This window comes from Anastrepha obliqua, chromosome 3, assembly GCF_027943255.1.
Source record: "Anastrepha obliqua isolate idAnaObli1 chromosome 3, idAnaObli1_1.0, whole genome shotgun sequence".
Taxonomy (NCBI): Eukaryota; Metazoa; Arthropoda; class Insecta; order Diptera; family Tephritidae; genus Anastrepha; species Anastrepha obliqua.
Window position 1 is genome coordinate 116097784 of NC_072894.1, and position 16022 is coordinate 116113805.

The window sequence follows — 16022 nt, forward strand, 5'->3', positions numbered from 1 at the left end:
GCACTCATCGATCAACTGCACCTGTTTCCCGCGCGAGCTAAAGACTTTTGCCGCGCCAAGTAGCAGTTGAATTCATCATCAGGCTTTACCCTTTGGCTTTAGACTTTTTGTAATGTATTTACTTGCACCAATGCCAACGACCAGAACCACGCGAGAATAGAGGAATTTTTTTGTACCTTTTTTCAAAAATTTTGGCCACTTTTTTTTTAATGAAATTCAAATTTGGAAACCACTTGCACTTTGTTATGCTATCGCAAAGGTACGAAGTGGGGCTATTATATAAGAAAACTGACGCTCCTGTAGAATAAACAAGCACGCCACAAACGGCTTGCTCGCCAGCTATTTAAAGTGAAACCTTTTCTTTTGAACTCAGTACCATTCGTGCCTACAATAAAAGTTCTAGGACGTCAAAGTTCTTTAAATTAGTTCTTCAGCCATATGAGCCGGTATTGTCCTGGAATAAAGTTAGGTGAAATGGTTGCCCGTGCAAGGACCTACTTGAACGAAAAATCAAATTTGCCCTTTGTGATACCGCACAGAGGAAAACAGAGGGAAAAGAACTGAACAGAGGTGAACAGAGGGGAATAATAACTACTAATGAAATTCGTCATGTGTCTGATACCTGAGCCTGCTATATTTGCAAGTGTAACGCAAAAGTGGGAACTAAGATATCTCAAACTCAGCCCGATGAGATCGTCAGTACAGCTGAGGAAAAGGTGCTGAGGTGATTCCATCTCCTCTTCCTGACAGTTTCTGTAGAAAAGACATGAAGCAATAGCAAATCTAACCGTTTGGATACCTAACTGACAATGTCCGGTAAGTACGCCCACAAAATTCGTGAGCTGCTAGATTGTTAGTCTTAGATGTTGCCTTAGAAGTTCCCTCGAGCATCTTCGATCTCCTCGTGGCTAGAAGAATTTCGCGACTTTGCACGTTTGAGCACTAACTTAGTACTTGGTAAGTGGACGTGGCCCCGGAATTCCAATCCTCTTATTTCGCCGGAAAACCATCTCGGAGTTACCCATTTAGCTGCCCAGTAGCTTCTCACTATGCCACTGCGACCAGGAATCCAAACGTGTCTAATATCGAAGTATTCGGATGCAGTCGAGAGATAAGTCAAGCATTTTCCAACTAATTTCGAGCGCATAAACCACGAGACCAGAGAGCTAATTGCCGTTTGACTGTCGTAGCGAATGTTTACCTCCCTTACAGTAGTTACAGAAGTAAGCAACCAATCCACTGCTTCTTTGATTGAGACTAAATTCGCTTGGAAAACACTACTAGCCCGGAACCTATGTCTTGTAATATTTTTGAGTTAAAAATAATTTCAGAATAGCTAGATTGAAATTGTTGCTCAGAGAGAGGACACACTTGGACGAGGAAATCGAAATTGGAACGGGTTCAAGGCATGACAAATGTTGGTTGGTTGATTTGAGTGGTGATTTTTCCAGAATCCAACTAGCGCATCCGCACCATTTTGTTGCCACATCCTCGTTACCAACTTGTTTACCAGTTATTTACGGCATGACTATATCCAGTCTGTGCGGTTTAAGAACCTTATTAGATTGTTGACATCTAAGCCAGACAGTTTTTCGAGACTCTTGAGAAGAGAGATAAAACGGTTGGCTGTCAATAAAAACATCAGCCCAAATCAGATGTGAACTTTCTTTTAATGTAACGAAGAGAAGCATACAGCAAATTTTGTAAAGGGTGGTTAAATTTCAAGGGCCGATATTGAATGTGAACCACACCTAAACATCAAGTTTTGTTCTGCATTTCATTTGACATTTTTCAATTTCAGACTAATTCAATTTGAACCATGGAAAGATACATAATCGAGCAAAGCGTTAAAGTCATTCAGGCTTATTATGAAAATGGGCAACAGTGAATGACCAATTTTCGTAGAAAATCATCTTCAGTGATGAGGCACATTGTCACCTCAGTGGATTCGTCAATAAGCAGAATTGCCGCATTTGGGCGAATGATAATCCAAGAGTGATTGCCGAAAAACCAATGCACCCACAAAGAGTGACTGTTTGGTGCGGTTTATGGGCCGGCGGCATCATTGGGCTGTATTTTTTCCAAAATAAGGTCGGTCAGGCAGTTACTGTGAATAGGGTTCGCTATCGTGAGATGATAACGAACTTTTTATGGCCCGAATTGGAAGATATGGATGTGGACGATATGTGGTTTCAACAGGACGGTGCCACTTGTCACACAGCTAACGAAACAATGGCTCTTTTGCGCGAAAAATTTGATGGCCGAATAATCTCAGATCGCGGCGATGTCAATTGGCCGTTGAACCGTTGGACTTCTCTTTTTGGGGTTATTTGAAAGAAAAGGTGTACGTCGATAAACCAGTAACAATTAAAGAGCTAAAGGATGAGATAATTCGGCACATTAACGGCATAGAACCTCAATTATGCCTCAGCGTCATCGGAAATTTGGACCATCGGATGGAGGTGTGCCGCAGAGGCCGCGGCGGCCATTTGGCCAACATTTTGTTCTATACATAATTAAGCCATACCAATATCATCATAATAAAAAAATGACAATAATTTCCTAAAACAATTGTATTTTATTCAAAATCAACATCGGCCCTTAAAACTTAACCACCCTTTATAACGATTCGAATTTTATTTATTTTTATTTTTTATTTTTAAAAGCTTACATGATAATAAAATTATAATTAACTTAAGCAAACGCAGCGCTAGCAGCAGAGGCTTTCGGCTGGCTGGTGATGTGAGTTGTATCAGATACGACGGAGTAGGTCGGTGTCCTTCAGAAATTTGTAAATTTGTTTAATGTTTTCTTCAGTGGCTTCTTTTAAAAGTAGGAGAGGATCCGTGTTGCTGAAGTGGTGATGCCTTTGAGAAGCAAGTTCTGGGCAGGATACCAGTAGATGATGTACACTGACTCTTGCTTGGCAGAAGGGGCAGGTGTTGGATGTATTACCCTGTAATAGGTGTACGCTAGTAATTATGGTGTGCCCAATACGGAGTCGTGTGTATGGGGCAATGTGGTTGGTGGGTACCGATGATGGATAGGCAGGTTTAATGTTCGAATAATGGTGTTTGTAATACGACCATTCACGAAGTAACTTAGTTTCCCTCTGTTCATGAATAAGTCGGTATATGCCGCTAGGTAGGATGACTTCTGATGTGACTGTTGGTGTAATGGACATGTCTTTGGCAATTCTATCTGCCAGTGTGTTACCCTGGATGCCGGAGTGCCCAGGTATTCACATAATTTTGATGCTACTCCGATGGGTAATTAGTATGTTTTTAATACTGTCGATTATTTTGCTTGATTTTTTGTGATTTTTGATGGTTTCGAAGCAGGACAAACTGTCGAAGCAAATTATATGTTTACCCTTACTTTTGGCGCAGTATTGAACGGCTTGTAATATGGCGATTGCTTCAGCGGTGAAAATAGAGCAGAATGAAAATAGAAGGCCGTACGCGATAACTTCCTGATTTTCCTTTACCACTGCGTAAGAAGTGGTGGATCCTTTTGACCCGTCAGTAAAAACCAATTGCCACCCGTTAAATTTGTAGTCTGCAATAAATTCGGAGAACTTGGCCCTGTAAACGGCGTTTGGAGTATTATCTTTCCGTAACTTAGCTAGGTCGTTGATAAAAGATTTTTGCTAACCGGCCACGGTGTACCGCAGAGTGTGTAGTTTAGAGGGCAGTTCCGCGGTTGCAGATTGAAAGTCTTTGCCAATAAGAAGGTTGAGGCTTAGAGTAACTTTTGGATAGAGCCTGAATATTTTGTCCTCCATGTTGTCGTATAGAGACGGAAGGCCCGATTCGGCAAGAATTGCCTTTATGGGCGATGTAGGAAAAGTGCGTATGGATCTGCGCACTCCGTATGGTAGGGCGCAGCAAGCACCTTTAGATTTTGTTTAGCGTGTAGTCCATAAACAGCGAGACCGTAATTAATGGTTGATAGGATGAGGGCTTTTACCACGTTAATCAGAAGAGTTGAGCTAATTCGAATTTAAAATATCAAAATAGACTGGCTAAACCGACTTACATCACGCCACAAAGCAGCTAGACTCAAATACGTCAATAATCTTAAGCTCTGAGACGATGAATGGTAATCCATCATTTTCAGCCAGGAAAAAAATTGTAATCTCGATAGACCTGGTGGTTGTCACAAGTATCGGAGAGATACTGACGGGTCACGACAAACGCGTCACTCCCGAAAAATCCACGGTGGTGGCTCTCTTATGACCTGAGTTGTTTTTAGCTACCGTGAGAAAGACCCCATTTGTTTTATTTCGCATAAAATAAATGCAGGAAATTTTACTGTTGACCGAGTTTGCAGCTGATATCGCATCGAATACTTTCAGAGCCGGAGCATTTGTATCCATTCGAACGACTTGACTCAGCCAACAAAGCCATTGGATCTTTATTCGCTGCACTATGTCTAAATCGTCGTAAAGCTCATGCCTCTCATTGGGCAAAGGTCCAAAAACCTTCCGCAGAATCTTTCTCTCAAACAGTCCAATGAACGCCTCATCTGATGTTGTCATCGTCCAAGCTTCTGCACCATACGATAACAGTATAAGTACAGACTGTTAGTTTTGTGCGTCGAGAGAAGACTTTACAACTCAATTGCCTACTTAGTCCAAAGTAGCGCTAGTAGGGCGATGACACCGTGTGTAGAAGTCCACGCAAATGGTGAGAGTTCCTGATTGTCAATCACTTGAGAGTGGCCAAGACGAATATTCTGCGTAAAGCTCCGCAACGATTTCTGTCATCCGCTATGTGTCTAATTTCGTTTAAGGTGGCGGTGGAAGAGCTCTCATTTAGTATTGTGCGCATCCAAGTTTGCCGTGAGTGTTCTCTGCGTCGGCTCATTTATGAGTCCAGTGAGTCGTCCGTGAGTCCGTGAGTGTTCTCTACGTCGGCTAGTTATGAGTTAGAAAACCATTCGTCTTCTCCACGGAGAGGATTGATTGAGCAGCTATCAGTGAGCGAAAGAAGTTCAGCACTGGAGAATGTTCTTGGCGAAAAAATGCGGCACATAAGTAGTTCTAAGACATTTGTTGATAAACGTTTGAAGGTGTATGCGTAATTCGTCATAGATGAACCAGGTCTCAGATCCGTATAGGAAGTTCGATTTTACGCTTTACGATCTTCAAGTTCATACTCTGATCAATTTCATGTATAAAATTACTTATATAAAAGCTTTTTAGGCCTCGGTAATTGCCCCTCCGAGTATATTTCTGTCATTCAAAGGCTCTTCATAAAAAACCATCGGCCGTTTGGAGGCGTCATAAAACTTCCATTTTTGGAGGAAGGACAAGCCGCACCCCACAAATTGAAGAAGCAGCTCGTACAGACCCCTAATTATATATCGATATATAAAATGCTTTTACTGACGTATACGTATGTATGCATGCTTATGTAGGTGTGCATTAAAGTTTTTTTTGACAGGTCGAAGGTAATGCATGCTTGAAGCTTAAGAATATCATTAAGTTTGTAAATATTTGTGTGTACTTACAGGTATTGTGTCCAACATTTCAACGCTTCCACACGAGTGAGACAAACAAATAAAGTGATTTCAACCTTGGTGAGAAGGTGGTGGATTTATTCTAGTAGATATATATGCATATGTACATACATACATATCTATACATATAAACACCATGCCCGTATAAATATAGCATTTTTGTACGACTTTTTTCGGTGAAAATAGTAGTGGCTAATGGCTTTATTGCAGCAACTCGGTGCCAATCGTAAACCTTCTTCGACTTGGCACAATCAAAGTGTAATTATATTAATGAATGATTGATTTCATGTCAAATGGATTTGCTTGTAAAATCGGGGAAGGTTATGCCCTGCAGAGAAGAACCGAAATATAGAAAAATGAGAAAATAGGAAGAATGGGCTTTGTATGACGGACAACAGTACTAATTACCTTCGTACCAACCGCTTAAACCTACTGATGAATCTCATCAGGTGTGTGATATTTAAACCGGCAATATCCGTAGGTGTAGCAAAAAAGCGAGAGCCCAGATATGTAAGTCTTTGCCCTACGAGAACAGGGCAGCTGAGAAGAAAGTACTGAAAGATGATTCCACCTCGCCCTCCAGACAGCTTCTGCTGAATGGACTTCAAACAATTCCAAGTCTCACCGCATGGGCACCTAGCGGATAATGTCCAGTAAGAATATCTACCAAGTTCAAGAGCTGCGGCTTTGTTAACCTTAGAAGTTCCCTCGAGCGCTCCCGAGGTACCCATAGCCGGAAGGATCTCGCAACTTTGCACGATTGGCCACTAGCCCAGCGCTCGCTGAGTTGACGCGAGGCCCACTTTTCCAAGAGTAGACTACAGGTTCTCAAGCTCCAATCCTCTTGTTTTGCGAGGAAACTGTCTCCAGGATCCTCTGTCTAGCCAGCTCATCAGCGCAGCAGTTTCCCTCTTTGCCGCTGTGACTGGGAACCCAAATGAGCTTAATATTGAAGTATTAGGCTCTTATGGAGATAGAAGTCAGGCATTCCCCGACTAATTTCGAACGCACAAACAACAAGCCCAAGGCTGCCGCTTGCGTGCTGGAGTAGATATTTACGTCCTTTACAGTAATTACAGAAGTAAGCAACCAATCCACTGCTTCCTTAATTGCAGCAACCTCCGCTTGGAAAACACAACAGTGGTCCGGAAGCCTAAACTTGGGCTTGGTATAACTTTGCAATAAAGGTTTTTCAAAACACAACCTTGCCTTAGAGAGGTTTTTTACCTTTCCCGAGAAAATCGTCAACATTTTTAACTTCGATATGCCGTTGCACCCATTTATTTATGCGTCAGAAGTCGCTGAAGGCTCACCCTCGGTCTCCATTTCAGCATGCCTATCAAAGTGGAAAATCCTACGAGTCGGCACTGCAAAACCTTGTTGTTAGGGTAGAGCCGGCCATCGACAGGAGGGACTACGCTATGGGCAACTTTTTAGACATAGAGGGGGCGTTTGATAATGCCACTTTTGATAGTAGTGTGCAGCTCTGCTAGTCGACACGGTTTAGACTGGGTGCTAGTGAATTTGTTTGTTGCTGGCCCAAAGCATCGTCTCGGTGCGAGCAGAGGAAGATCTGTTGGTGTCATCCAGGGTTAATAGAGGTTGCCCCTAAGGCGGTGTGCTGTCTCCATTGCTCTGGTGTATGGTGATCGATCCTCTGCTCACCACCTTAAACGACTCGGGAGTCTACGCACAAACGTATGCGGACGACGTTGCCTGTTTGGTGGTAACAGGCTCTTCGCTTATGAACATCTGCAGGAAAGTGCAGAAAACTCTGGATCTGATTGACACTTGGTGCTGTACGAACGGGCTATCGACAAATCCCACCAAGACTGGTATTGTCCTCTTCACCAGAAGGAGGAAGCTTGATGGAATCGTTCTGTCTAAGCTAAAAGGAGTCACAATCCAGCTATCCAAGGAAATTAAATATCTTGAAGTAATTCTCGATAGTAAACTCCTCTGGAAATCACACGTTGATGCAAAGACATCCAAAGCACTGACAGCGTTCTGGCAGAGCAAGGGTCCTATGGATCTACACGGCTATGATAAGACCTATTATCTCCCATGCATCAGTGGTCTGGATGAATAGACTCCCTCTCGTGGGATTCAGGAGGACCTTATCGAGACTGTAACGCACTGTGTCCATCTGTTGAGCCTGAGTTTCTCCGACTATTTCAGGTCCGGCATTAGATACCCTGACAATGTTCTTGGCCCGCAGCCCGTTCTCCCACTCCCTTCTGCAGCCATCGAAGCCACGGTTAGGAAACGGGTTACTCTAACCCACAAGCGAGCTTGACAGGCTGAGAGAGGCTGCAGATGGACAAAACTGATGTTAACTGTCATGTCCGACCGACTGTCGCAGTTCCTCCTGCCATTAAGCAGAGGGGACTGTAGGAGGCTGGTTGGACTGATGACGGGCCACTTTCGATGGGCAAAACACATGGAAAAGATGAGAATATCAGACAGTGCAATCTGCCCAGCATGTGGAGAGCAGGATGAGACGGCGAACCACTTTCTGTGCATCTGCCGCGCCTTCGCTCGAATCAGACTTGAGGTCTTTGGACCTGATGTGTTAAGAAGCGACCACCTTGGCTCCTTGGCACTACAAGATCTGCTCAGATTTCTTCGGAGGTCGAGTAGATTTAAAGAAACTGAAAAAGGGAATCCGAGTGCAGTATACGATGGATTTAATTGCGTCTGAGTGCTGTACATGCTAGTCTGTCCCAAGAAAAAAAAAACATTGCCTCGAACCTTTTTTTCAAACGTGGAACTCATTTTATAAAAACAACGTGCGCCTATTTAGCAGCATTTAATGTGTTTGTTTTTGTTATATCAGAAGTTTGAATTTCTTTGTTCACGCTTCTATTAGTCCGACTGAATCTCGGAAATCTTAGCTAACCAAGCAATTATGAATCCGGATCTCAGTCGTCGAGTGGAGTTGGGATATCGAAATCTTTCCTACTCCGACTCGTGGTCAAAATTTCTTTCAGCCAGCAACTATACTACTGTGGGCAAAAAGTAAGGTGAATTTGGTTGTAAAATGAAAAATCTTTATTTATTCTTCTAAATCAATTTCATCCCCTTCAAAATAATCCTCTCTCGATGAAATACACTTATGCCAACGATTTTTCCAATCCCCGAAACATGCCAAATAGTCCATTTCCGGTATAGCCATCAGCACCTTCTTCGATTCAGCTTTTATCTCCTCAATCGACTCGAAACGCGTTCCCCGGAGTGGTCTCTTGAATTTTGCGAATAGCCAGAAGTCACACGGAGCCAAATCAGGCGAATACGGTGATATGGTGGTTGCGGAACGATATGCGTGGAATTTTTGGCGAAATGGTCATGAAGAACGAGTGCAGTGTGAGACGGTGCATTATCGTGATGCAAAAACCCAGAGTTGTTGGCCCATAATTCTGGTCTTTTTAGACGAATTGCTTCACGTAAACGACGCATAACGCGCAAATAATATTCCTTATTAACAGTTTGGCCAGGTGGAAGGAATTCATAGTGCACCACACCACGAAAATCGAAAAAAACTGTCATCATGACCTTTATTTTTGAACGACTTTGACGTGCTCTTTTCGGTCTGGCCACGCCTTTAGCACGATATTCGCTTGATTGGTCAGTTGTTTCAGGGTCGTAAGCATAAATCCAAGTCTGATCTCCCGTAATGGTGCATTTGAGCTTGTCCTGATAGTCTGAAAGCGTTGTTTCACACTTGGCACTTCTCTGCTCAATCAAATCAGACATTGTAAAAATCGAAAAATGACAAATAAATTCACCTTACTTTTTGCCCATAGTAGTACTTATCCACCATTCATCACACAAGTAAAAATAACAAAGACTTTACTTTTCTCCTGGGTTATAGTACTTCAACAAAACTTTGTTCCTAATTTACCAGATTTCCCTACAGGGTATGTTCCAAATGGGTATGAGGTTAAGTGACATTCATGAAAGGCAAGAAAGAATTAGTAAATTGAGAAAAAAGGCGAAGGTATTTTGCGGGGCAGGTGTTTATGGAATTGTAAGCGAAATCGCGCAATACTTCCAAGTTTGTATGATATGCAATGAAACCATTAATGACAAACAATCAAGCAAACTTGCATACGTACGGGTACATACAAATGAATATTCAATTTTTACTATTTTTCTCTTCAATCTAAAATCAATTAAATGCAATTTTTACAACAACTCGCAAGCTAATTGCTTCCCCAGAGTTTGAGGTTGTAAGTTTTGGTCAATCATATACGAGGCAGGCGGAGCATTTACTATACGCTCGTGAGCTTGAATGTATATGAATATGTGTGTATGTTCGTGCAAAAGTATGAACATAGAAAATCCTAATACCCAAAACGCATTAGGGAAATGCATGAAATGTGTACATTAATTTTTGATTTGCTTGTGTTTATTGGTGCGCACAACAATCGTCGCCAACGCTGAATAATTAACGAAGCATACATACATACCTACATAAATATAATTACTTGAATATGCAAACACCCCAACGCCTGCCGAGCATACATACGAATATATGAATTAACATTCGATGTGTTCAGGTAGCAACGAGCTCGTTGGAATATGAATTGAAAAGCTTCTCAGTGCTACAATTGGTAAACTTTTTGGTTGTAGAAATCATTTTTAGTATGAGTACCCCTTCTAGCGCAGGAATTCTACTCTAGCTCCAATTTGGACGCCAATCTATTTCTGGGCAACCTCTTACATCTTCGAACCTCTGCGCCACTATTAACTTCCTTTACATGCACTCGAGGGGCGACGAATTGCTGATGATTGCTAGTTGTTGTTTTTTTTTTGTGTATGTTTTGTAATTTTCCCTATTTCTTCTTTAGTACTTACTTACCTTGGGTATGTGTTGTTTGTTTGCATATGTGTATATGAAAATTCGACTAACACATGCGAAACACAAATATGGACATTTCATAATTTAGAGGGCGGCACTTTACGGCATTTTCAATCAACAAACTCTACTACCAGCTACAATAAAATGTAAAGTATACATTGAATTGGTTTTCACTGTTGTGGCAATAACTTTTATTGGACCCTCAACATTGTCTACATTTGTGGTGGTAAATTGGTAGTCTACTATTTTTGTTGCACATCAACAGGCGCAGGCACTAATTGCTTTGAGCTTCTTAATGTCACTAAGCTTAAAAATAAAAGTAAATAAAAAGAGGTTGTCTGTAAAGTCGGTTTACTGACGATAGTTTAACGTGATAACGTCATAAGAAAATACTAATTGAATGGTTGCATTTTTCAAAAGAAAATTTTAATTTTATTTGTTTGATAGATATTTTGTATGGATATAGAGAATGAGGTAACATTAACATAACATAACATAACATAACATAACATAACATAACATAACATAACATAACATAACATAACATAACATAACATAACATAACATAACATAACATAACATAACATAACATAACATAACATAACATAACATAACATAACATAACATAACATAACATAACATAACATAACATAACATAACATAACATAACATAACATAACATAACATAACATAACATAACGTAACATAACATAACGTAACATAACATAACATAACATAACATAACATAACATAACATAACATAACATAACATAACATAACATAACATAACATAACATAACATAACATAACATAACATAACATAACATAACATAACATAACATAACATAACATAACATAACATAACATAACATAACATAACATAACATAACATAACATAACATAACATAACATAACATAACATAACATAACATAACATAACATAACATAACATAACATGACATAACATAACATAACATAACATAACATAACATAACATAACATAACATAACATAACATAACATAACATAACATAACATAACATAACATAACATAACATAACATAACATAACATAACATAACATAACATAACATAACATAACATAACATAACATAACATAACATAACATAACATAACATAACATAACATAACATAACATAACATAACATAACATAACATAACATAACATAACATAACATAACATAACATAACATAACATAACATAACATAACATAACATAACATAACATAACATAACATAACATAACATAACATAACATAACATAACATAACATAACATAACATAACATAACATAACATAACATAACATAACATAACATAACATAACATAACATAACATAACATAACATAACATGACATAACATAACATAACATAACATAACATAACATAACATAACATAACATAACATAACATAACATAACATAACATAACATAACATAACATAACATAACATAACATAACATAACATAACATAACATAACATATCATAACATAACATAACATGCTGTTCAAGCAAGGTAACGACGCATGAGCAAGGTAACGGCAATGAGCAAGGTGACACTAATGAGCAAGGTAACGACACATTTTTTCGTGCGTGCAGCCTGTTAAATCGAATTATAAGACGTTATCACGTCAATAATTGGCGCGTACACTCTTTTTGGGTGTTTGGCCGAGCTCCTCCTCCTATTTGTGGTGTGCGTTTTGATGTTGTTCCACAAATGGAGGCACCTGCAGTTTCACCACCCGACTCCGAACGGCAGATGGATTTTCATGAGACGCTTTTTCATGGCAGAAGTACACTCGGAGGTTTGCCATTGTCTGCCGAGGGGCGAACGTGATTGGATAAAACTTGTTCTATTATTTCATGTGTTGCATGTCCGGAGATTCGAACCTACACACTTCCGAATGGTAGTGACGCACCAACGCCTACGGTGGTCGCCATACACTAAGCTTACAATTTCAATTATTTACTAAGCTTACCTTTAATTTTGTCATTTATGAACTGTTCCCACTTATGAAAAAAGGTTTGTATATTAGATAAAATTTGTAGAATATTCGGTCAACATCAATCGTCAGAGATTTTTGTATGGAAGTATATCTTCGGTCAGCCTTGCCATCAGTTCGAATCTGGTAACTAAGAAACTGGTGATAGTTTATCTTAGTAAGTTAAACATTTTTAGTCTGGCCAATCAAACTTGAAGTCTCTGGGTGCCTGGTCATATTAGCATTCAAGGGAATGAGATTGCTGACAAACTCGTTAGAAACGAAGCATCAAATCAATCTATAGGTTCAGAGCCCTCCTGCGGTTTAGGCAAGCATATATTTATTATCCACCCTAACCAAAGAAGAAGAAGAAGCTGATAAATAACTCTACTGAGATACTTTGCCATGTTTAATGCACACCACTACACTTTTGAGATCTTTTCCTTATTCTTGATTGGTACCAGTTGAGCGATTTTGGTCGAATTTAACAACGCGCGACAGTCGTTTCTTCCTCGTGCTAACCGGCGCCAGTTGGACACATCAAGTGAAGCCAGTGAAGTGAGTCCTTCTCCACCTGATCTGTTCAACGCAGAGGAGGTCTTTTTCTTCCTCTGTTACCACCAGCTGGTACCGCATCGAATACTTTCAGAGCCGGAGCGTTTGTATCCATTCGGACGACATGTCGAATGCGCTGTGTCTATGTCGCCGTAAAGCTTATACAGCTCATGGTTCGATTGACTACGACATTTGTCGGCGCCAACGTGCAAAGGTCCAAAAAACTTCCGTTTCTTCTTAGTTTTGTGCGTCGAAAGCAGACTTTACTACTAGCGGTCGCAGCTCTGCAGCCAATGGCGAACCCCCGAGTGTATTTCTGCCACGAGAAAGATCCTTATAAAAACTATCTGCTGGTCGGAGGTGGCATAAAACTATAGGTCGCTCGGTCAAATATCCAAAAAAGGGTATATAATAATGATATATTCATATTTCATGAACCAGGACGTATCCACACTAACGCCCTTTTCACTTGTTACACACCGCAACACTCTTACCTTGTCATATAAAATACTTATTGGTTACCGACACGTGCCTAACATCTGCGAATCTGCTACTTTGTGGCGCTCCATTCGACGTTAAGCGAATTCGTTCAAGTTGTGTCATCATTACCTCTAGCAGATATTAACTGTAGGTAAATTTCTTTAATTTCTTAGGAGCCTCTTGGGATTCCGCGGTTAATGAGCAGACTCGCTTAAAAGATGGGCGCGGAGAGACATGCCTCCGTCAGAAGCTGTCTAGATGAGAAGAAACCGTGCCACCGTCCTGCTCTATCCAGACATAACTTCCCCACTTTAGGTAAAAAATTTTTCAATGAGTTGGAAGATCTCAGCAAAACGGAAATCAGGGATCTTCTTTGGTTTCTGAATGATTCACATTGGTTTTAGTAGAGAAAAAGACAAGCTCTGAGTGTGTCCCAGAGTGGGTAATCACTATAACCTAACCTAAGTTCCGCTTTGTTCGTTTTTCGTATACTGACTAAATTAATTAGAAAATTCCACCTGTTCTTTGTAATTATTCCAACGTTTCTCCGAACTTGTGACTACACTTAGTAGAATTCAATATTTGAACTCGATTTCCCAAGCCTCGCTGCAGACAGTTTCCTAGCACACACGTTTGCTTTCTCGTTTTCTGGAACACCACTATATCACGACGAAGAGATTGAGGATATCTACGACATTCTTGAACTTACATCAAGCGAGTTGTTTCTGTGCGTGGTCACAGTGTCCACCAAAAAGTCGAATTTCCAGCAGTTATGTATAGTACGTAGCTCTATCACGCATAGGCCTCCTCATTAACTGCTTAGGCCCCGGCTTGAAACATACTACAAGACCAGAAAAGCTGTAAGCTTCTCTCATTTAGGAAAACAAGACATAAGTCCCTATTGCTATGTCTGGTGGTAAGTGATAACTTAATATTTATCATCATAAAAATAATAACTTCTTGAATACGTGGGCGTCGCCTAGGCGCTTAGACTTAAAAGTATGGCTCTATGGAAAGACCGAGGGCTTGGCCACGCCTCAATTTTGCACACTCTGAATAGTCACAAACAAGAAATAGACTATTCTATAACTAGACTCACCTTCGACAGACTCTTCAAGACGAGTATAGCGTCCACAAGAGAGTGGGAGACACCAAGGCCATGCTGTAGGGGGCATTCAATTTATATACAGATGGTTCCAAGCTAGACGATAAGCTGAGTAATAGAGTATTTTCGAAAGAATTAGGACTTGAACTTACCGTTCGACTACCAGACTACTGCATCGTCTATACTAAGTTCAAAGGTTGCACAGGAAAGCCGGGCAGCTCTAAAAGATATAAGTGGCGTAATCAAGGTAAGGCTATTTGGGTACCAGGGCACAGAGAAATTGAGGAAATTGTGAAGCCGATGAGCTAGCCAGGAAAGGTACTACTCTTCAACTGTTCAATGATAAAAATACCATTGGGTTACCTATGACCACGAGCAAATGAATAATTAATAGTAACATTATCCAAGAGGCCAACAGGGCATGGAGAGATGAAGACAAAGGCGTAACAGCACTAGCCACACTGGATAATAGAAATGCTTTCAACAGTTTAAGAACGGACGACATAATTCAAGATCCCGAATAATCTGTTGAAGATTATTCGTAGCTATCTAAGCAAACGCGTGCTCTTATACGAAACCCGAGAAGGATGCAAGATTAAACAAACAACAGCAGGTGCGACCCAAGAATTAATACTCGGACGTGAACTTTGGAGTATAAGATGCCTGAGGATGTGCATTTAGTGGGATACGCAGATGACTTTGCAGCTGTAATTATCTCTCGAAACACTGACGAAGCCAAAAGGAAGGTAAATCAGGTGATGATCCGAGTTGAGACATAGCTAGAGAACCATGGATTAAAGCTGGTCACAGAGAAAACAGATCTAATCTAACCAGCAAACAACAACACTGTTTTCGCATTTTCACGAAACAGCCAAGCTGCGCTCATGGCCTTAGACAGCCCCCAACCACTTCAAGGGTAGTCGAGTCCTCGAGTGCAATTAAACACAAGGCTAACTTACTGAACGCACATAAATCATGCTGCCACAAGAGCTGCCAAAGTAAACGGCGTGTTAAGTAAGCTCATGGCAAGCCTTAGAGGTCCAACACAGAACAAGTGAATACTTTTATTGGACACGACGAACTCGATTATCTTATACGGATGCGAAATATGGGCAGATTCGCTAAGAGTGCAATGCCAGGGAAAAACTTTGCAATCTGTGACACGAATTTGCGCTCTCATACAGAACAGAATCTGAAGCAGCGGTTTTTGTTATCAGCAGAACCGTCCCTATAGATATTCTAGCGCAAGAGCGCAAACGGAGATGGGAGGCAAAAATCTAAGGAATAAGTGGGTAGAGAAAAAGCACACTGAAATTAACTATTACCTCACACAATTTTTGTCCGGACATGGGTCCTTTCGCAAGTATTTGTAGCGAATGGGAAAAGGGGGACTATCAAACTGCATATATGGAGATACTGAGTACGAGAGGTGGAACATAGAGAGAACAGCTTTGCGACGAGCTATTGGAAGAAGCGTGAAATGAAAACTTATGCTG